The sequence below is a fragment of the Mus musculus genome, chromosome 16 (genome assembly GCF_000001635.26).
Source record: "Mus musculus strain C57BL/6J chromosome 16, GRCm38.p6 C57BL/6J".
NCBI lineage: Eukaryota > Metazoa > Chordata > Mammalia > Rodentia > Muridae > Mus > Mus musculus.
In genome coordinates, this window is record NC_000082.6 from 75,677,368 (window position 1) to 75,700,812 (window position 23,445).

A 23,445-nucleotide genomic window follows, 5' to 3' on the forward strand; every position below is an offset into this window, starting at 1 on the left:
ACTCCAAGGGCTAAAGCACAGAAAGACAAACACTGCATAATCTACCTCGTATGTGCAGTGCATAGTAATTATAGATTCAGAACACAGAAGGTGTTTAAAGAGGTCAGGGGAAGGGAAAGAGGGAATGTGGAAATCATCATTAAATGAATGTGTCCTGGAGAGCCAATGTGCAGCAAGGGACTGTGGCCATGGCAATAGAGTGTGCATATGAAATTTGCCTAGAAAGCAGATATTACATATTCAGACTACACGGGAAAGAAACTGTGTAAAGTGATGGTTATGGTAACTAGCTTAATTGTAATGACTGCTTTAAAATGTACACATATACTAGAGCATCACATTGTATATCTTAAATATTGGTAACTTTCTCAGCCACACAGCAACAAATCTGCAATGTCCCCGGGGCTCCTACAATTGTTGACTAACCGGTTACAATGTTTCAATTATGATGAGTCTTTCCTGCTTCTTCTCATGTCTTTCAGCATGGATCTTTCCTTTGATCCTTGGTCCTTGGAATCCCATTTTTCTCAAGCTTCTAAGTAATGAGCCTGTTCGTAAATTTTTAACAGTTCAAATTATATGGGCATTAATTATATAAATATTTTATAGTTACCTAATAGTATTTACTTATATTATAAATTGCAGTATATACCTTACATTGTACATTTTAAATGAACCCTAAGTAAATTCCCTCTGTTTATTTTGATAGATGAGACTGCCCATTGGGCCATTTGGAAGACGTTCTGAACTCTGAGGAGCTTTTTGCTCAAAATATTGAAACAAACTCACAGGAGGTCAGCACTTACTGGTTGCATTCAATATTTATTGGACTTCTGGGTGTAAGGTAATTGGTTCTACTATAAAATGCATCAGTGAATTTGTCTTTCTTCCTAGATCATGCCATTGGGTCTACTAATGCTTCTTCCGATGGGACCAAACAGGGTTTTCTATACTAAAAAGAGTGAGTTTTCATCTGAGGAGACTTTGGAATTTTAGTGCAGAACTCTCTTGCCATGTTTAGAGACTGATAAAATTAATATACTGAACCTAATAGGACTTCCTACACTGTCCTTACACTTTGTAACTTTATGATAGTTTGGTATTTTTGTTATCTCTTTCCCACACTTGAAGCACGTTTTATTTATTCATTCACATATTTCAAAGCCTAGATGTGTATAGAAAGTGTGAAATATATTTTCTGTGCTTTCTTCGATGACTTTACTTTGGACAGACCATTAAATGTGATTATAGTCAAAACATGAAGTCCCTTGTAATTTTTCTCTTCTTTTAATTTGGTCTGAATATAAGGAATCCGGAGGAACCTTTGGTGTCTGTCATCGGGCTGGGTGGGTCTGGGAAATCTGTTGTGCTGCCTGCCTTTCTTGGAGAATAGAAAAATGGAGCTGTCCAAAAAAAAAAAAAAAGTAGCACTATATACCCAATATTTCCTGGTTGAAATGACAATGGGAAATTTGTCATCAGTGTCAAAAGTGTATTGAGTTTCATAGGACTCAATAGGCATTCCTAGTTTATAATAAACATTTGGTATCCATAAAATTGATAGTAGAATATTGTCCTCCAGATTACTCACCAAATCATTTATGAATGTATATAATCATCATTTGATGATTTTAAACTGAATTTCAACCAATTATATACAAATGAGTGTGAATTCATCAACTGATGAGCTTTTTAATTTTCATTCATTACAAGACCCTAAGTATGTTTAAGACTTTTCTAAGAGTTTTTTGGTTTTGGTTTGGTTTGGGGTTGTTTGTTTGTTTGTTTGTTTTTCCTGCTTATACATAGGATCTTTGGTCTAAACTCAAAGTGCACCAGAAAACCGTTCATGCCTTACTTTGTCCAAGACAGAGACTATGAATCATGCGGTGCTATTGCTTCAGTCATTTATTCCATCCTTAAACACTATGAAGAAGCTATAAGGCTCTCTGCCCCAGTGTGGGGGAATGCCAGGGCTAGGAAGTGCGAGTGGGTTGGTTGGTGAGCAGGGGGAGGGGGAGGGAATAAGGGGTTTGTGGAGGGGAAATCAGGAAAGGAGATATATTTGAAATGTAAATAAAGAAAATATCTAACGTATATATATATATATATTAGATATTATATATATAAGATATATTTTATATATATTAACTCATATTATATATATATGAGTTAAGCAAGTTCTTAATCGGGCATATTGTTTTGTTTTGAAACCTGAGATTTTCCAGTGAGTTTTTCTTTAGGTGTAATTAACAATTAGGTTAAATACTATCCTCATAGATCTTTATGTGTCTGAAACCAGTTTCTCTCCACCCTTACATTGTTTTCCTCTCTGAGCAAAATAACTCCTTTCTTTCTAAATAATGTATCTTTTCCTCTTAACCTTATATACTTGCTGATTCTTTTCCTTTAGAGCAACGATATTGAACCTGTGGGTTGCAGCCCCTTGGGGGTTGAACAATCCCTTTCACAGAGATCAGATATCTTGCCTATCAGATATTTGCATTATGATTAATATCGATAGCAGAACTGCAGTTGTGAAGTGGCACAAAAGTATTTTCATTTTGCGGGTCACCATAGCATGAGGAACTGCATCAAATGCTCACAACATTTGGGTGGCTGAGAACCATTGCTTCCGAGCCAAGGATTTAAACGATTTATTTTTCCTCTTATCATGTCTGATACCTACTCTAGAATCATATGTGCGATTTCTGTGGGGGTTTTTTTTCGGGGGGGGGGGACTGTTTATGGACAGCATTGCAATCTAATCTAATGCACATGTACATTTCATTCTGATCTATACTTTCCCATTTGTTTTGTGTTCTTCATGATTGAAATTCCCCTTATTTATAGTTTAAGGTGACTATGATTTTTCCTAGAAACATAAAAAGTATATATTCGTTTTCTTTTTGTCTAGTGCTTCCAGCTATTTTCACTCAAAAATTCTTGAGCATGGAGTATGTACTACAATATCATAAGAACAAGCATGAAAAAGGTATTTCAGCTTTCACTGGTCAGTCCAGTGTCTTTGAAAAGCAAAAAGAGCTTTGACCAATATTTAAGTAGTCTATTAGAAATTAATAAAAGCAAAAAAAAGCCAACAAAATCTGCTTCATGTGGAAATAAAATAATCTGGAATGGGATATCCTTTTATTTGGTCTTGAAAATTCACTAGAAATTGATAAATATAAAGATGATTTCTGGTGCAGGTTTCACTTGGTGCATTTGATATAAACTCTGGCATAGGGATTGGACAAGGTGATGCATAAAGGCCTAGCAGAGAGAGCCGGTTCCCCAGAAACCAAGCCTACCAGTGTCTTCCTTTTGATCGTTGCATCTCGTACTGTAACATTTAGAGATCATATCTTGTACTACAACATTTAGGGATTATCTCTAATATGTTTGGACTCTTGTAATCAAAGAGATCATGGTGACAAAAAAAAAAAACCTACAATGATGTCACTGCCTCTGATCAGTCAGTAGAGGTACCTAACTGGTGCTAACTTATAGATGTCTAAGTTAAAGGAGTATATGTGGGGTTTTTTTGTGATTTTGTTGGTCTTCGAAAGCATTTGGTATTAATCAATGGCAAATTTGGAGGATACCATCGTACAATATTTCTCTCAATTTTAAAATCTTGACTTTATTGGGTTTTATTTTTATAACACCTGGTTCAATAAAATGACCAGTATTATGAGATGAGCCATATATCATCAATAATTTTTGCTTACAGCTTTCTCTATCTTAATGTTCACATGTCACTGAGGCATATTTCATGCCACGGTGTTCAATGAGGCCACTAATTCTTGCTAGGACTGATTCCTCTCCTTTCTACAAACTCATATCAGGCACTGGTCATCCAGCTTAATCTTCAGACTTAGTGTACCCTGAGGAAACAGAGATTTGGGGGCCATTACTGAAATGCAAGAATTCCATTTTAATATATTTCATTATGAATAAGAACAAAAAGGAATTTGCCTGTACGTCCGAAAAGAAAAATAAATAACTAATAAACAAAAAAATAGGAAAATGTGCCATATCTCTGATGGTTCATCAGGTGTTTCTCTACTCCTGTACTTTCAATAAAAGGTCATGGCCCTTAACATAATATTTGTGTGTTTTAATAACTGCTCCACTGCCATCAATCTTTCCATCTGTGTTCTTTATCTTACTTTATTTTCTGCTTATCTTGCTTGATATGTCACAACTATCCAAAATGTATTTCATCTGTAGAGTATTTTAAGATGCTGCCCTAATCAAAGGTTAGACTCTTCACCTTTCCAGCTCATTCAGGATTAGTTACATCTGGGTTACAATTAGATCAGATCTGGTTTTGATTTGTTAGTGTTTTTATCAAAAGCCATTTGGACTTTTGCTTGTTCAACAAAGAAGAATTCAATGTCAATCTTTACTGTTAAAAGTATTTTCTACAAATCAAATGGCTAATGGTTGCATATAAACCTGCCTCAGAAAGCACTTTAGGCATCTGCTATTGCAGAGTGTGCAATCCTCAAAATAGTAGAACAACCTTATTTAAGTAGAATACACAGTGCAAGCTATACAGGCAAGTCTCAATTCAAGTGGCCTAGCTTCATTTTCAGATGAAAAAATAGTTATGATGATATTTTATACACAATATTATCATATATTAATCCAAAATTTAATTTATTTCTCAAAAAACACACTGATGGAGGTACACACTACAGATTAATACTATACAGGTTTTCATCTAGAAACAGTTTCCTGGAAATACCACCATCATGAAATAAATTCCATCAAGGTGGTTTGGCTATTAGAGAGCTTCCTTGCTTGTGGCCCCACCCATGTTCAGCCAAATGTGAAGGAAACTGATGAACAACTTCTGTTGACAGAAGCTTTGTCAGGCATGATACACAATACAACTGTCCCAATGCTTACTCTTAATGCTTCCACTTCCATTCCCATAGATTCCCCAACATGAAGTATGCAACTTCAAACTTTCTCAATATAACATGATTTTTGTTCTCCTGATATTCATATATTAACATTTTAACCTCTAATAGCTCAGAATATGACTGTATATAGCAATAGCTTTAAGGTAAAGCAATCTCATTAGGGTTGTCCATCACTCCATATCACTGGGGATCTTATCAAGAGGAGATGGACTGGAACCGAGACCCATGCACAAAAGGGACACTACAGAAAGCACAGAAAGAGAGCATCTACCCGCAAACCAAGGAGAGAGGCTGTAGAAGGAAGTATGCCTCAGACAGGAGGAACTGTGTCTCCAGAATTGTGGGGACACAAATTTCTCTTGCTTAAACGACTCCACCTGTAAAAAATAGATTCAGCATGTGTTTCCAAAGAGTTATGCTAAAAACAATCACCAGATTGAAACTCCAGTGTAAATAGGAAGCACAGGGTAACTCATGAGGAGGAAATTGTACTAAGCATATATAATATTAAAAGAGAATTCCATGATCGTTCTACAGTTGTACATAAGAAACAAACTTGGTAATTTTGCTGGTTTATATATAATTAAATATTCAATGTGTGTGTGTGTGTGTGTGTGTGTGCGCGCGCGCGTGTGTGTGTGTGTGTGTGTGTGTGTGTGTGTGTGTGTTTCTGTCTGTCCTAGTTGTTGTTCTATTGCTGGGAAAAGCTACAATGCATGAGCAAGGCAACTTATGAAGAAAAAAAAAACATTTTATGGGGGCTTGCTTATAGATTCACTGTGTGAGTCCATGACTGTCGGGAAACCCTAGTGCTAAGATCACATAACCTACAAAGACCTGACAGTTCCCTGAGCTCAGCACAAAACGGAGAATTCCCTTTTTCTCTTCTCCACCTGACCTTATCTGTGGAATCCTACCCCCCCCCCCAATCCCCTACCTGAGAAATGTTCCATGCTTCTTGGTCAAATTACAGGCTCAACTGCCTTTCTCTCGATAAGAACCTATACCTGGAATGCCTCTCTGTTGCGCGCGCCCAACTGGCCAGGAAGAACGACGCTGCTACAGGATCCTTCTGCACACGTTTATTCAGTCCTGTTTCTTCTTTCTCTATATTTCCCTTGTTTATATCTCCCTTGTTTATATATCTCCCCCGAACCCTGGGCCTCTCACTCTTTTATACTCTCTCTCATCCACGAACCGCAGACCACGCCCCCTCGCCAGTCACGAGGCTTCAGCTAATCAGGGCAGCAGGGGCAAATCTCCACCAAATTGGATTCACCTGTATCCTGGTACACCTGCGCAGCACTCAAGATGTTTGTGTCTTATATGAGGAAGTCAGGTGCAAGTCATATGACTTAGCTGCAGTCCCTGGCGCCTTTGGGACTGCCGCCACACCCGCTCCCCACACCTCTCCGTGTAAATGAGGCATTTCCAGCACCTTAAGCCCCAGCCAATAGACATTCAACCTAAGAAAACTCCTTCCCACTCTCCAAGGTTCATATAGCCCTGGCTTACCCCAAATAAAGTAAACAAGTGGTTCCACTGAATACTATCTAAGAGAGCTGTAACACCAAAAGCCACAGAGAACGCTTCTCCCCTCCCCCCTCCCCCCAGCATGTACAGCCAAAAGCTGAGACCTTATACATGACACACAAGCAGAAGGCAGCGTTAGAAAGAGACCAGGTCTGGTATGGGCTTTTGAAATATCAAACCCTATTCCCAATGACAAACACAACTCTTCTATGATGTCAGACCTCCCTATCCTTCCCAAAATGTTCCACCAACTATAGACCAAGCATTCAAGCATATGAATTTATGAGGGCCATTCTCATTCAAATCACCACAATATGCCAACTATATGTATTGAAATGATACTGGGATACAATAAGGCAAAATCATGGTAGAAATCTACTCATTTAACATGATACACAAAACTTCTTCTTTTCCTTAGTATTGTTCTTGACATTTAATTTTTTTCTTTTGGGAGTCTCTGTATCTTATGCTTCCTAGCACACCTTGATTCAAAATTGCATTTTTCAAAAAAAAAAAAAATTCCTCTTCAGCTCTATCACACAGAAACCCTTTTATGAGTAACTATTAGAAACTCGTGTCCTCCTCTCTGATTTGGATCAATTACCAAATGCAGATCAGAGATCAAAGGAAAGTATAATTTGTCATAACCTAGGGATAAAAGAACATTCATCTATGCTAAAAATGCTAACAGCTTTTTAACTGAAGTCTTGAAGCGCTATATAACTATAATCTCTTTTAAAAACTCCTTTTAACTCCTGCCAAAAAATCAATAGGGTACCTGCACACCTCTTTTCTCTCTGTTCCTCTAGAATACCTCAGCCTTGTCCCTAGCCCTGCAAAAGATCACGACCAGCAGCCTCCCGCACGCCCCTGTGCCCACATGTCCTACGGATTCCACAAACCATCCCCTCTAAATCTCCCCCCTCCAACTCCTCACTGGATCCAGCTCTCTTCTGCAGACACTGCCTGCTCAAACACAGACCACATTTGTCAGAAAACCAGGTAGACTACCTCAGTCTCTCTCTCTCTCTCTCTGTGTGTGTGTGTGTGTGTGTGTGTGTGTGTGTGTGTGTGTGTGTGTGTCTCCCCCCCCCCCCAGTCACAAGCACCACTCTTCCCAATATCCCAGTCTCCTACATCAGCAGATATTCCCTGTGAACACACCATTTGTGTACACCAGCAAACCAAGCAACAAACAGCCATCGCACGCTCCAAAAATCCAGAGAGGAAACAGAAATAAAAGAAGAAAATGTCTGCCAAGCAAAGACAAACCCAGAAATTAGCTCTTAGAACTATAAATTATCCCAAACCCAGATACTGGGCAACAGCTTAAATCACAATAACAACCAGGGAAAACAACACCTTTCACAGTAGCTTCAAATAATACAAAATATGTCAGGCAGGGGTAACTCTAACCAAGCAAGTGAGACTTGTCTGAAAAACACTTCAACTTTTTTAAAGAAGGAAACTGAAGAAGAGTTCAGAAGATGGATAGAACTTCCATGCTCATGAATCAGTAGGATTAACACAGTAAAAGTGGTCATCCTAACAAAACCAATCTACAGATTTAATGCCATCCATATCATAATTATAACAAAATTTTTTACAGAACATAAAAGATCAACTCTCAATTTCTTATGAAAAAGGAAAAAAAAAAAAACAGCTGGGCGGTGGTGGCACATGCCTTTAATCCCAGCACTTGGGAGGCAGAAGCAGGTAGATTTCTGAGTTCAAGGCCAGCCTGGTCTACAAAGTGAGTTCCAGGAAAGCCAGGGCTATACAGAGAAACCCTGTCTCAAAAATAAACAAACAAACAAATCAATCCTGAACTATACAAGAACTCCTGGAAGGTATCACCATTCTCCACCTTGCACAGTCAATCTGGGACAGCTAGTGCAAGTCTCCAAGTTCAGTTTCTACAAAGACTCTGGACTCTTGTTTTTGCTTATCCATCTCCACAATAGCTCCGTCATGCTTAACTGAAACTATTTTTCCAATCACTTTACTTCCTTTGTTTTTCATGTTTATGTATGAGGTATTTTCAAGTGTGAGGTTGCTTCTGTGGACACACGCATGCTGACATTGGAAATCTTCCTGGATCACTGTTTTACCTTGTTCCTTGAGGCAGAGTCTCTCAGTCAAACTGACACTCGTTAAATCACCTAGTTCATAATGTTGATCCACCTATAGGGTTGCAGATCCCTTTAGCTCCTTGGGTACTTTCTCTAGCTCCTCCATTGGGAGCCCTGTGATCCATCCATTAGCTGACTGTGGGCATCCACTTCTGTGTTTGCTAGACCCCGGCATAGTCTCACAAGAGACAGCTACATCTGGGTCCTTTCGATAAAATCTTGCTAGTGTATGCAATGGTGTCAGCGTTTGGATGCTGATTATGGGGTGGATCCCTGGATAAGGCAGTCTCTACATGGTCCATCCTTTCATCTCAGCTCCAAACTTTGTCTCTGTAACTCCTTCCAAGGGTGTTTTGTTCCAACTTCTAAGGAGGGGTATAGTGTCCACACTTCAGTCTTCATTTTTCTTGAGTTTCATGTGTTTAGGAAATTGTATCTTATATCTTGGGTATTCTAGGTTTTGGGCTAATATCCACTTATCAGTGAGTACATATTGTGTGAGTTCCTTTGTGAATGTGTTACCTCACTCAGGATGATGCCCTCCAGGTCCATCCATTTGGCTAGGAATTTCATAAATTCATTCTTTTTAATAGCTGAGTAGTACTCCATTGTGTAGATGTACCACATTTTCTGTATCCATTCCTCTGTTGAGGGGCATCTGGGTTCTTTCCAGCTTCTGGCTATTATAAATAAGGCTGCTATGAACATAGTGGAGCATGTGTCCTTCTTACCAGTTGGGGCATCTTCTGGATATATGCCCAAGAGAGGTATTGCTGGATCCTCCGGTAGTACTATGTCCAATTTTCTGAGGAACCGCCAGACGGATTTCCAGAGTGGTTGTACAAGCCTGCAATCCCACCAACAATGGAGGAGTGTTCCTCTTTCTCCACATCCTCGCCAGCATCTGCTGTCACCTGAATTTTTGATCTTAGACATTCTGACTGGTGTGAGGTGGAATCTCAGGGTTGTTTTGATTTGCATTTCCCTGATGATTAAGGATGTTGAACATTTTTTCAGGTGCTTCTCTGCCATTCGGTATTCCTCAGGTGAGAATTCTTTGTTCAGTTCTGAGCCCCATTTTTTAATGGGGTTATTTGATTTTCTGAAGTCCACCTTCTTGAGTTCTTTATATATGTTGGATATTAGTCCCCTATCTGATTTAGGATAGGTAAAGATCCTTTCCCAATCTGTTGGTGGTCTCTTTGTCTTATTGACGGTGTCTTTTGCCTTGCAGAAACTTTGGAGTTTCATTAGGTCCCATTTGTCAATTCTCGATCTTACAGCACAAGCCATTGCTGTTCTGTTCAGGAATTTTTCCCCTGTGCCCATATCTTCAAGGCTTTTCCCCACTTTCTCCTCTATAAGTTTCAGTGTCTCTGGTTTTATGTGAAGTTCTTTGATCCATTTAGATTTGACCTTAGTACAAGGAGATAAGTATGGATCGATTCGCATTCTTCTACATGATAACAACCAGTTGTGCCAGCACCAATTGTTGAAAATGCTGTCTTTCTTCCACTGGATGGTTTTAGCTCCCTTGTCGAAGATCAAGTGACCATAGGTATGTGGGTTCATTTCTGGGTCTTCAATTCTATTCCATTGGTCTACTTGTCTGTCTCTATACCAGTACCATGCAGTTTTTACCACAATTGCTCTGTAGTAAAGCTTTAGGTCAGGCATGGTGATTCCACCAGAAGTTCTTTTATCCTTGAGAAGAGTTTTTGCTATCCTAGGTTTTTTGTTATTCCAGATGAATTTGCAAATTGCTCCTTCTAATTCGTTGAAGAATTGAGTTGGAAATTTGATGGGGATTGCATTGAATCTGTAGATTGCTTTTGGCAAGATAGCCATTTTTACAATGTTGATCCTGCCAATCCATGAGCATGGGAGATCTTTCCATCTTCTGAGATCTTCTTTAATTTCTTTCTTCAGAGACTTGAAGTTTTTATCATACAGATCTTTCACTTCCTTAGTTAGAGTCACTCCGAGATATTTTATATTATTTGTGACTATTGAGAAGGGTGTTGTTTCCCTAATTTCTTTCTCAGCCTGTTTATTCTTTGTGTAGAGAAAGGCCATTGACTTGTTTGAGTTAATTTTATATCCAGCTACTTCACCGAAGCTGTTTATCAGGTTTAGGAGTTCTCTGGTGGAATTTTTAGGGTCACTTATATATACTATCATATCATCTGCAAAAAGTGATATTTTGACTTCCTCCTTTCCAATTTGTATCCCCTTGATCTCCTTTTGTTGTCGAATTGCTCTGGCTAATACTTCAAGTACTATGTTGAAAAGGTAGGGAGAAAGTGGGCAGCCTTGTCTAGTCCCTGATTTTAGTGGGATTGATTCCAGCTTCTCTCCATTTACTTTGATGTTGGCTCCTGGTTTGCTGTAGATTGCTTTTATCATGTTTAGGTATGGGCCTTGAATTCCTGATCTTTCCAGAACTTTTATCATGAATGGGTGTTGGATCTTGTCAAATGCTTTTTCTGCATCTAACGAGATGATCATGTGGTTTTTGTCTTTGAGTTTGTTTATATAGTGGATTACATTGATGGATTTTCGTATATTAAACCATCCCTGCATCCCTGGAATAAAACCTACTTGGTCAGGATGGATGATTGCTTTAATGTGTTCTTGGATTCGGTTAGCGAGAATTTTATTGAGGATTTTTGCATCGATATTCATAAGAGAAATTGGTCTGAAGTTCTCTATCTTTGTTGGATCTTTCTGTGGTTTAGGTATCAGAGTAATAGTGGCTTCATAAAATGAGTTGGGTAGAGTACTTTCTACTTCTATCTTGTGAAAAAGTTTGTGCAGAACTGGAATTAGATCTTCTTTGAAGGTCTGATAGAACTCTGCACTAAACCCGTCTGGTCCTGGGCTTTTTTTTGGCTGGGAGACTATTTATAACTGCTTCTATTTCTTTAGGGGATATGGGACTGTTTAGAAGGTCAACTTGATCCTGATTCAACTTTGGTACCTGGTATCTGTCCAGAAATTTGTCCATTTCGTCCAGGTTTTCCAGTTTTGTTGAGTATAGCCTTTTGTAGAAGGATCTGATGGTGTTTTGGATTTCTTCAGGATCTGTTGTTATGTCTCCCTTTTCAGTTCTGATTTTGTTAATTAGGATTTTGTCTCTGTGCCCTCTAGTGAGTCTAGCTAAGGGTTTATCTATCTTGTTGATTTTCTCAAAGAACCAACTCCTCGTTTGGTTAATTCTTTGAATAGTTCTTCTTGTTTCCACTTGGTTGATTTCACCCCTGAGTTTGATTATTTCCTGCCGTCTACTCCTCTTGGGTGAATTTGCTTCCTTTTTTCTAGAGCTTTTAGATGTGTTGTCAAGCTTCTAGTATGTGTTCTCTCCCGTTTCTTCATGGAGGCACTCAGAGCTATGAGTTTCCCTCTTAGAAATGCTTTCATTGTGTCCCAAAGGTTTGGGTACATTGTGGCTTCATTTTCATTAAACTCTAAAAAGTCTTTAATTTCTTTCTTTATTCCTTCCTTGACCAAGGTATCATTGAGAAGAGTGTTGTTCAGTTTCCACGTGAGTGTTGGCTTTCTGTTATTTTTTTTGTTATTGAAGATCAGCCTTAGTGCATGGTGATCTGATAGGATACATGGGACAATTTCAATATTTTTGAATCTGTTGAGGCCTGTTTTGTGACCTATTATGTGGTCAATTTTGGAGAAGGTACCATGAGGTGCTGAGAAGAAGGTATATCCTTTTGTTTTAGGATAAAATGTTCTGTAGATATCTGTCAGATCCATTTGTTTCATCACTTCTGTTAGTTTCAGTGTGTCCTTGTTTAGTTTCTGTTTCCATGATCTGTCCATTGGTGAAAGTGGTGTGTTGAAGTCTCCCACTATTATTGTGTGAGGTGCAATGTGTGCTTTGAGCTTTACTAAAGTTTCTTTAATGAATGTGGCTGCCCTTGTATTTGGAGCATAGATATTCAGAATTGAGAGTTCCTCTTGGAGGATTTTACCTTTGATGAGAACGAAGTGCCCCTCCTTGTCTTTTTTGATGACTTTGGGTTGGAAGTCAATCTTATCAGATATTAGGATGGCTACTCCAGCTTGTTTCTTCATACCGTTTGCTTGGAAAATTGTTTTCCAGCCTTTTATTCTGAGGTAGTGTCTATCTTTTTCTCTGAGATGTGTCTCCTGTAAACAGCAAAATGTTGGGTCTTGTTTGTGTAGGCAATTTGTTAGTCTATGTCTTTTTATTGGGGAGTTGAGACCATTGATGTTAAGAGATATTAAGGAAAAGTAATTGTTGCTTCCTGTTATTTTTGTTGTTAAAGTTGGCATTCTGTTCTTGTGGCTGTCTTCTTTTAGGTTTGTTGAGGGATTACCTTCTTGTTTTTTTCTAGGGCATTGTTCCCGTTCTTGTATTGGTTTTTTTCTGTTATTAACCTTTGAAGGGCTGGATTCGTGGAGAGATAATGTGTGAATTTGGTTTTGTCGTGGAATACTTTGGTTTCTCCATCTATGGTAATTGAGAGTTTGGCTGGGTATAGTAGCCTGGGCTGGAATTTGTGTTCTCTTAGTGTCTGTATAACATCTGTCCAGGCTCTTCTGGCTTTCATAGTCTCTGGTGAAAAATCTGGTGTAATTCTGATAGGCTTGCCTTTGTATGTTACTTGACCTTTTTCCCTTACCGCTTTTAGTATTCTATCTTTATTTACTGCATTTGTTGTTCTGATTATTATGTGTCGGGAGGAATTTCTTTTCTGGTCCAGTCTATTTGGAGTTCTGTAGGCTTCTTGTATGTTCATAGGTATCTCTTTCTTTATATTTGGGAAGTTTTCTTCAATAATTTTGTTGAAGATGTTTGCTGGTCCTTTGAGTTGAAAATCTTCATTCTCATCCACTCCTATTATCCGTAGGTTTGGTCTTCTCATTGTGTCCTGGATTTCCTGGATATTTTGAGTTAGGATCTTTTTGCATTTTCCATTTTCTTTGATTGTTGTGCCGATGTTCTCTATGGAATCTTCTGCACCTGAGATTCTCTCTTCCATCTCTTGTATTCTGTTGCTGATGCTCAAATCTATGGTTCCAGATTTCTTTCCTAGGGTTTCTATCTCCAGTGTTGCCTCACTTTGAGTTTTCTTTATTGTGTCTACTTCCCTTTTTAGGTCTAGTATGGTTTTGTTCATATCCATCACCTGTTTGTATGTTTTTTCCTCTTTTTCTGTAAGGACTTCTACCTGTTTGATTGTGTTTTCCTGTTTTTCTTTAAGGACTTGTAACTCTTTAGCAGTGTTCTCCTGTATTTCTTTAAGTGATTTATTAAAGTCCTTCTTGATGTCCTCTACCATCATCATGAGATATGCTTTTAAATCTAGGTCTAGGTTTTCGGGTGTGTTGGGGTGCCCTGGACTGGGCGAAGTGGGAGTGCTGGGTTCTGATGATGGTGAGTGGTCTTGGTTCCTGTTAGTAGGATTCCTACATTTACCTTTCGCCATCTGGTAATCTCTGGAGTTAGTAGTTATAGTTGACTCTGTTTAGAGATTGTTCTTCTGGTGATTCTGTTACCGTCTCTCAGCAGACCTGGGAGACAGATTCTCTCCTCTGAGTTTCAGTGCTCAGAGCACTCTCTGCTGGCAAGCTCTCTTACAGGGAAGGTGCGCAGATATCTTGTTTTTGGACCTCCTCCTGGTCGAAGAAGAAGGCCCAAAACAGGGCCTCTCTCAGAAGCTGTGTTGCTTTGGCAGTTCCCAGCAGCTGTCAGCTTCTGTGGTGCAGACTCTCACCTGTGCAGAGTAAATTCCTAAGTTCCAGGGAGTCCTGGAACCAAGATGGCGACCGCTGCTCCTGAGGCTGAGGCCGCCTCCCAAGCCAGGCAGACACCTGTTCTCTGGTCCGGATGGTGGCCGGCTGTCTGCGGCCCGCCAAGGGTGCTGCCTCAGCGGCTCTGTGCTTCTGCTCGTCCCAGAAGCTGTCCGGTTCTCTGGCGCACCCTCTAACCTGTTCAGACTAATTTCATGTCCCCTCTTTTCAGGCCAAAGTCAATCATAGGCTGGTTGGCCATAGCCACCTAACGTTTTCACGGGTGTGGTAGATCTAAATTTTGTTCCTCTTATCTGCATGGCAAGAGCTTTTAGCTATCTCCACAACTGCAGTTGAATTTTTTTCTATTTTGGTTTTGTTGTATTGATGAATATCCACTACTCAGTGTTTTAAAAGTTAAGTTGAAGAGAAATATTAGTAACAAAATAAAAACTTCTATGGCTTATCAACTCAGGACTAAAGTCTCCATTAAGCATGAATGAACATGAAAGCATCCACTGCCTACAATTCCCACTTCTGTTAAGATAAACAGCCCTTAGTGAGTACATTCAGTTCTTTGGAAGTTCTCTGGACATGCCATAGTTTCCAAATTCATAAATAAAAAAAATAAAACTTGTAATATAGCAAAATTATATGAAGCAGAAATATTTGGAATTCAGAATAATCAAAATGTACCTGTGAATATGCTGATACATTCACACTCAATAGCTTGCCAGGTACAATGTTTTTAATAATATTAAATATATTTATTATTTTCCAACCTCTGGATTTTTTTTCTCACATGTTCACTGTTTCTAAGTGACATAACATGGCTAATGTCATAAAGAAATTCAAATTTGTTAGTGCAAAGTGAACATTATTTTTACAAACCCCAGTTTTTAAAAATATGAAAGGTAGGACAGTATGTAATTATAAAGTATTTTTAATCCTAAATTGGGCTAACAACTTAATATCAAAATGTTAATCATAATTTTTGTTTTTTAAAATTACATTCTGTGATGGCTATTCCTGGTTGTCAATATTTTTAAACATTTAACTTTTTTAACATTAACATTTTTATTAGATATTTTCTTTATTTACATTTCAAATGTTATTCCCTTTCCTAGTTTCCCCTCTGAAAAACCCCTATCCCATTCTCCATTCCCCTGCTCCCCAACCTACCCACTCCAATTTCCAGTCCTGGCCTTCCCCTATACTGGGGCATAGAACCTTCAAATGGCCTAAGGCCTCTCCTCCCATTGATGACCAACCAGGCCATCCTCTGCTACATATACAGCTAGAGCCACATGTCCTACCATGTATTTTCTTTGATTGGTTATTTAGTTCCAAGGAGCTCTGGGGGTACTGCTTAGTTCATATTGATGTTCCTGCTATGGTGCTTCAGATTGATTCAACTTCTTTCATCCTTTCTCTAGCTCCTTCATTGAGTGCCCTGTGATCTGTCCAATGCATGGCTGTGAGAATCCACGTCTGTGTTTGTCAGGCCCTGGCAAAGGCCCTCAGAAGACAGATAGATCAGGCTCCTGTCAGCAGGCTCTTGTTGGCATCTGCCATAGTGTCTAGGTTTGGTTGTTGTTTATGGAATGGATCCCCAAGTGGGTCAGTGTCTGTATGATTGTTCCTTCAGACTCTGCTCTGAACTTTGTCTCTGTAACTCCTTCCATGGGTACTTTGTTCCCCCTTCTAGGAAGGATTCTGAGCTTCTGGGCTAATATCCACTTATTAGTGAGTGCATATCATGTGTATTCTTTTGTGATTGGGTTACCTCACTTAAGATGTTATCCTCCAGATCCATCCATTTGTCTAAGAATTTCATAAACTCATTGTTTTTAATAGCTGAGTAGTACTCCATTGTGTAAATGTACCACATTGCTTTTATCCATTCCTCTGTTGAGGGGCATCTGGGTTCTTTCCAGCTTATTATAAATAAGGCTGCTATGAACATAGTGGAGCATGTGTCCTTCTTACCGGTTGGAACATCTTCTGGATATATGCCCAGGAGAGGTATTGCGGGATCCTCAGGTAATACTACGTCCAATTTTCTGAGGAACCACCAGACTGATTTCCAGAGTGGTTGTACCAGCTCTCCCATGCTCGTGGATTGGCAGGGTTAATATAGTAAAAATGGCTATCTTGCCAAAAGCAATCTACAGATTCAATGTAATCCCCATCAAAATTCCAACTAAATTCTTAACAGAGTTAGAAAGGGTAATTTGCAAATTCATCTAGAATAACAAGAAACCTAGGATAGCAAAAACTATTCTCAACAATAAAAGAACCTTTGGAGGAATCACCATCCCTGACCTCAAGCTGTACTACAGAGCAATTGTGATAAAAACTGCATGGTACTGGTACAGCGACAGACAGGTAGATTAATGGAATAGAATTGAAGACTCAGAAATAAGCCCACACACCTATGGTCACTTGATCTTTGAAAAAGGAGCTAAAACCATCCAGTGGAAAGAAGATAGCATCTTCCACAAATGATGCTGGGTCAACTGGCAGTTAGCATGTAGAAGAATGTGAATTGATCCATTCTTGTCTTCTTGTACAAAGCTCAAGTCTAAGTCGGTCAAAGAACTCCATATAAAACCAGAGACACTGAAACATAGAGGAGAAAGTGGGGAAGAGCCTCGAAGATATGGGCACAGGGGAAAGATTCCTAAACAGAACACCAATGGCTTGTGCTGTAAGATCAAGAATCGGCAAATGGGACCTCATAAAATTGCAAAGCTTCTGTAAGGCAAAGGGCACTGTCAATAACACCAAAAGGCAACCAACAGATTGGAAAAATATCTTTACCAATCCTAAATCTGATAGGAGGCTAATATCCAATATATATAAAGTCCTCAAGAAGTTGAAATCCATAAAACCAAATAATCCTATTAAAAAATGGTGTAATGAGGTAAACAAAGAATTCTCAACTGAGGAATACCAAATGGCTGAGAAGCACCTAAAAAATGTTCAATATCCTTAATCATCAGGGAAATGAAAATCAAAACAACCCTGAGATTCCACCTCATTCCAGTCAGAATGGCTAAGATCAAAAACTTAGGTGACAGCAGGTGGTGTCGAGGATGTGGAGAAAGAGGAACACTCCTCCATTCCTGGTTGTCAACTTAACTACATCTGGTATGTATTACATCCAGAAATGAAGTAGCACTATTAAGAGGTATGGCCTTGTTGGAGTGGGTGTGTCCTTGTGGGAGAAAGTGAGTCATTGTGGTAGTGGGCTTTAAGACTCTACTCTTAGCTGTCAGAAAGCCAATCTTCTCCTAAAGGACTTCAAATGAAGATATAGATCTCTCAGCTCCATCAGCACAATGCCTGCCTGGATGCCACCATGCTTTCTGCCATGATAATAATGGACTAAACCTCTGAACCTGTTAGCCACCCCCAATTAAATGTTGTCTTTATAAGAGTTGACTTGTTCAGGGTGAATGTTCACAGCAGTAAAACCCTAAGACATATTCCTTCTGCAAACAGTGAATTGCTCATTTTAAAACAAATCTCTTTATACATATGATGAGCATAACAGACCAATAGAATAAATTTACATACTTGCATTTTAAAAGAGATGTATTCCGTTGGTTTATATTGTATTAGCTGGGCAGGAGCAGTCTGTACCCCGGAGAAGTGGGCATCCAATGGTTGCTCAGTCCACCAGACTGAATGCCTCAACAATGTCAATCTGGCACTAACGCTCTAAAGGATTTCTGGGGAGCTACAGGTCTCCAGTCCATGATGAAAAGCTGAAAACATTAGACTCTGACAGTCAGAAGACGATGGTAGCAACAGTAGCAGCAATATAGTTTCAGAGACTAACCAGCAGGCAGGCAGGCAGGCAGGCAGGGATGGAGGGAGGGAAGCAGGGAGGCAGGGAGGCAGGAGGGCAGACAGAGTGGTGGAGGGGTGGGGTGGAAAACAGTGATACAATGCTTCCTTCTATCACTTTGTGCCTGGGCCAGGACAGGAAGTTGCTACCCTTCCCACCATCTATTGGTCCTTCTAAGAAGTATAACCCACAGACCCTCTCAGTGGCTGCTTACTTAGCTGAACCAGATACAATCAAGTTGATAACCAAGATTAGCCAGCACAAGGACATAACCAGACATTGAATGCAGAGTTCTCCCCTGCTTTTATTGATCTTTTCCTTTGATACTCTTTAATTAACTGCAAGCATGTATTAATTAATATTATATGTCCTCGTTCTGCTCGGGGAGTACATAGTGGTGAGAGAAATGTCAACCTCCATTCAAAGAGTTTTCAATATACTGGATTTTTGCCAATGAATTTAATCAATTATCTGTTCTAATCATTTAATATTATATACTGGATGTAGGGAAGAGTGGATCAATATGATGGGAGCCCATAGACTAATGAGAGAGAATGACGTCGCATTCATAGACTTTTATTTTAACAATGGGATGTAGATAATTAAAACATAGCAAGGCAGGAGGAAGAGAATGCATCACTTTACCTGAAATGGTGGGGGAAAGAACCTTTCTAAATGTACCTTTTAGGTGACTGTCTCTGGGATGATCCAGGCTCCCAGGCAGAACAGCCTCACTCAGGGTACAAAAGAGCAGATCAGGATAGTTGGCAAATCACAGTCACTAGAGGGCAGCATTGAGAGAGCCAGGCGTTCCTGGACAAGTGAGTGGAGGAATATAGGTGTTCTAGGTTTATGCTCAGGAGTATGAAGGATGAGAATGGAGACGTGGGTATCCAAGGTTTGCAGACAAGAGAACAAGTGAGGACACTGCAGAGGCTTAACTTGATAGAAGATGAATTCACTGGTGACAAGGCTGACCTTGTCCAGTGTTAAATTTATACCAAATACTTTTTATTCAATATTATTCAATAGCTCCCCCATTTGTGAGTTGAAACTATTAAAACAACAACATAGAAATGTATGAACAATGTAAGCTTATTCCTAACTAGCTTATACATAAATGAGACTCAGACTATGGTTATTTTATTTGGCTTTGACACTTACTAGAGGTCACCCCTAATCTCTTCTATCTTCAAACCTGGCTACTTCCACAGGGGTGTACCCCAGATACTTGTTGTTTCTCCTGGCCATGTGTTCATGGCTCATCTCGCCTCCTGATGGCCTCCTTCTCCTCCTCCTCCTCCTCCTCCTCCTCCTCCTCCTCCTCCTCCTCCTCCTCTCCCCTCCTTCTCCCTCTTTTCCTCCTGGTCTCTCCTCCTCCAATAAGATCACTCCCTACCTCCCTACTTCTAATCCCTCCAGTAATTGGCTATAGCCAATTTTATTTAACCAACAGTTTTAAATCAAAGAACAATGGGATATAGAACAAGGATTGCACAACAAAAGCTTCTAAACATGAGGAGTTACACATACACCTAGGTATAGAATTTAGCAAAACATTACAATACATTGCAGCAGACCAAACATCAACATAGAAATGAATGCAAATTGCTTACATATGGGACATTGACTTTTACAAATTTTTAAATATATGTTTCCAATGCTAAATAAATCATGACCTCTATTTTATTTATGTAGGACTCTCAACGGTTAGCATGTCACCCAAAATTTTGTCATCTTGAGATACTTGTTGAATAGGAAGATGCAAAATACATTTATGGGTGAATGACTAAGTCCTTCTGTGCACTGGGAGGGCTTCAAAACAAGATCTGTAAACACTGAACACAAAATGAATCAGCTGAATAATTCCCCATATACAGCTATACACGTCAACTTTAATTCTCACATAATGATATATATTCATTAATGTAGCCTCTTAGAGTTGCACTTTTGCCAACAAGACTTGTCCTAATCTTTCTACATGAGAAAATAGGACACGTTGATTACTGCCTTGGTAATTTAGCTATTATTCTCAATTTCCTATGTGTCAATTTAAAAATGATTGCTGGGGTCTGCATGTGTAAAGTTGGCATCTAAGGCTTTTTGTTCAGTATTCTGCAGGCACAAATGTCAAAGATAGACCTTTGGAAATACTTAGCTCATTTGTTAGCAAATTCTTTTATAAAGTAAGTAGCTAAGGGAAAGGAAGTATCACGTTGGCTGGAACAACTTACTAGAACTAGAAAAGTCAGATGGGATTAGGCATAGGACTCTCAAGAACATTTTGAGTATTCATCTTATGTTGATATCTGGACCTGCAGGGCTTTCAGATAAACACGTTTCCTCTAGGTTTTCCTGGTTCCTTTTCCACATTGTAAATATAAGTGAGGACCAGAAGCATCTTGTGAGTCCGTCCAGGTCTGTGGGGCTGTCATCCATCTCCTGACGACTCCTTGTCTGTTGTGGCTCTTCACGTTAGAAAGCAGAATTTTTAAAAATTGATTGAGTTCTGTGCCTCTTGAGAAACACGTGCTTTCCAGATGGGCAGCGGTAGGCTGCCCCACTTAGCACTGATCCAAAACTTCCGGTTCTCTCAATTCTTTGTTTAATCAAATGAAACAAATTTCACCTGGATAAAGTAGATGCTCGCATCCATCTTTTAGAAGAAACTTTAGTGAGTATACACAAACATTTTTCTTTTAGTTTCTTGCTTGTGTCAAGCATACGTGACTGTCATTTCATTGTATATTCTAAGTTGAATGTAGGTACCATAGCGAATTCTTTATAATTGGTTTTATTTATGTTTTGAAAAGTGGTATCTTGGTTAAGTTTTACCTGCCAAAAATGAAAAACCCTCTTATTTCTTATATCCATCTTAAAATTTAATATATTAACATTGAAATAATGGTTATTAATTGTTTGGTAAAGGGACCAAACGTGGAGATTCATTTGCCTATGCTTGCTTGTTGTATTCTTTCCCTTTTGTCTTTAGTTCCTAGAGCAAGCTTCTGAGACGAGCAATATCCTTGTTTCACATGCAAAGGGATTTCAAATTCATAATGTGAGAAGTTTGCCTAAGTCTTATCTATCAACAAAACCAGAATCTTTCCTTTACGATGTCTGTTTACAGATTTGTTAGAATACAGGCTCTGCTAATGACTACATGGTATAAAATGGATATATCCAAAGAAATAATATACAACTGTCTTTACTTATTGAAACGATCCCCAGATACATAGATTTAATTAAATTTTATGAATATGTATAAAATAATTGTTGAGGAATTTTAATCCAGCAACATAGCTACTTGGGCTGGAATATAGAGATGCTTTGAATGCACACCTTTAATCCCAAACAATGTAGGTAAGGAAGCGGCCATGTTTCAAAGTGACATCAAATTGATGGGCAGAATCCGAGAAATATTTAACAGAAGGAGTCAGAGCTAGGATATGCCCAGCTCTCATGAGAACAGCACAGGAGAGAGATGTTATTTCAGGGCAGTGCAGGGAGAGAGAGTCAGTCAGTTCTGTTGAGTTGAGTTCATTCAGTCATTGCACTGAGTGCAGTGGAGTGGAGTTCAGTGTCTCCGTGAGTTCATGCAGCTCCTTGCAGGTCAGCAGAGGGAGTTGAAGCCAGAGAAGAAGAAAGAGCCAGAAGATTAGAACAAATTGCCGGAATTAGTTTGAAGCCAATCAGAAGCTTAGAGAAGCCAAATTGATCAGTCAGCTAGAAGAGGAGTTTGAGTCAGAGCAGCCCAGTTAAATCAGCCAGCCAGAGTTCAAAAAGAACTAAAATAGGGTGAGCTTATTTAGCAGGAAGCCTGTAAGACAAAATTTTACAACAAATTGTTAAAATAATAATTGAAGATTTAAAAAGACAACGAGTTATAAGTTGGATTAAATATTCCATTCATCATGATACTAGACACCTCAGAAGTAGGCCAGAATGAAGATGTAAAACTGTTTGATTTTTTTTAATCTTGATTGATTTTGAATGATTAAGAAGCACCTAAGCTGAAGTATTTGCAATTTTTTTTCTGGTCTTGATGTAGATAATCCTTCATTGAGAAATAGATGCTGAGTTAAACTATCCAGTTTTTGTAACCTATGGAATGGATCACCTGTTTTGCATACTTGGTTTAGTGAATCGCAGCCTCCGGCTGTGGCCACTGATTGGTCTCACTGTTGTCAGGTAAATTGGCTGCATGCTACAAATGGGAACATACCGTGAATGTATGTCCAAAGTCAAAGTCCTCACTAATTTGCTTCAGGTCTTCAGTGAACAAGAAAAAGACAAGGAAACAGAAAATAAAACTAATATATAATCTGCCTGCCTATCTCCAAGGGCCACGAATAACCTTACTTTTTGCTAAGCAATTTTTTCTTCATTCCTTCTTCCATTTATATATTTTCTTTTTTATTGGATATTTTCTTTATTTACATTTCAAACGTTATCCCCTTTTTAAGTTCCCCCCTCCCAGAAACCCCCTATCCCATCCTCCCTCCCCCTGCTTCTATGATGGTGTTCCTCCACCCACCCACCTACCCATTCCCACCTCCCCCCCCCCAATTCCCCTACACTGGGGCATCTATAGAGCCTTCATAGGACTAGGACCTCTCCTCCCATTGATTCATGACAAGGCCTTCCTCTGCAATCTATGCAGCTGGAGCCATGTGTATTCCTTTATTGATGGCTTAGTCCCTGGGAGTTCTGGGGGTCTGGTTAGTTGTTATTGTTGTTCTTTCTATAGGGCTGCAAACCCCTTCAACTCCTTCAGTCCTTTCTCTAACTTCTCTATTGGGTACCCCGTGCTCAGTCCAATGGATGGTTGCGAGCATCCGATCCTGTGTTAGTCAGACTCTGGCAGAGTCTCTCAGGAGACAGCTATATCAGGCTCCTTTCAGCAAGCACTTCTTGGAACTCACAATAGTGTCTGAGTTTGATGCCAGTATATGGGATGAATCCCCAGGTGGGACAGTCTCTGGATGGCCTTTCCTTTAGTCTCTGCTCTACACTTTATCTCCATACTTGCTTCTGTGAGTATTTTGTTCTCCTTCTAAGAAGGACCAAAGTACCCACACTTTGGTCTTTCTTCTTCTTGAGCTTCATGTGGTCTGTGAATTGTATCTTGATTATTTGGAGCTTTTGGGCTTATCAGTGAGTGCATACCATGTGTGTTCTTTTGCAATTGGGTTACCTCACTCAGGATAATTTTTTC

The 23,445-nt window shown here is 39.3% G+C and overlaps 2 long non-coding RNA genes across 2 annotated transcripts in view; one reads left to right on the plus strand and one right to left on the minus strand.

Moving 5' to 3' along the window:
* Positions 1-5,915, minus strand: part of Gm41474 (predicted gene, 41474) — a 38,345-nt gene extending 32,430 nt beyond the window's left edge. The window contains exons 1-2 of the long non-coding RNA NR_168724.1: positions 5,872-5,915; positions 427-548 (exon numbers count right to left, since the gene is read on the minus strand). This is a non-coding gene — a long non-coding RNA (predicted gene, 41474). The remainder of the gene's footprint in view (positions 1-426; positions 549-5,871) is intronic.
* The window catches only part of Gm30162, a 41,736-nt gene that overhangs the window by 18,012 nt on the left and 279 nt on the right, over positions 1-23,445 (plus strand). The window contains exon 2 of the long non-coding RNA XR_384965.1: positions 710-844. This is a non-coding gene — a long non-coding RNA (predicted gene, 30162). The remainder of the gene's footprint in view (positions 1-709; positions 845-23,445) is intronic.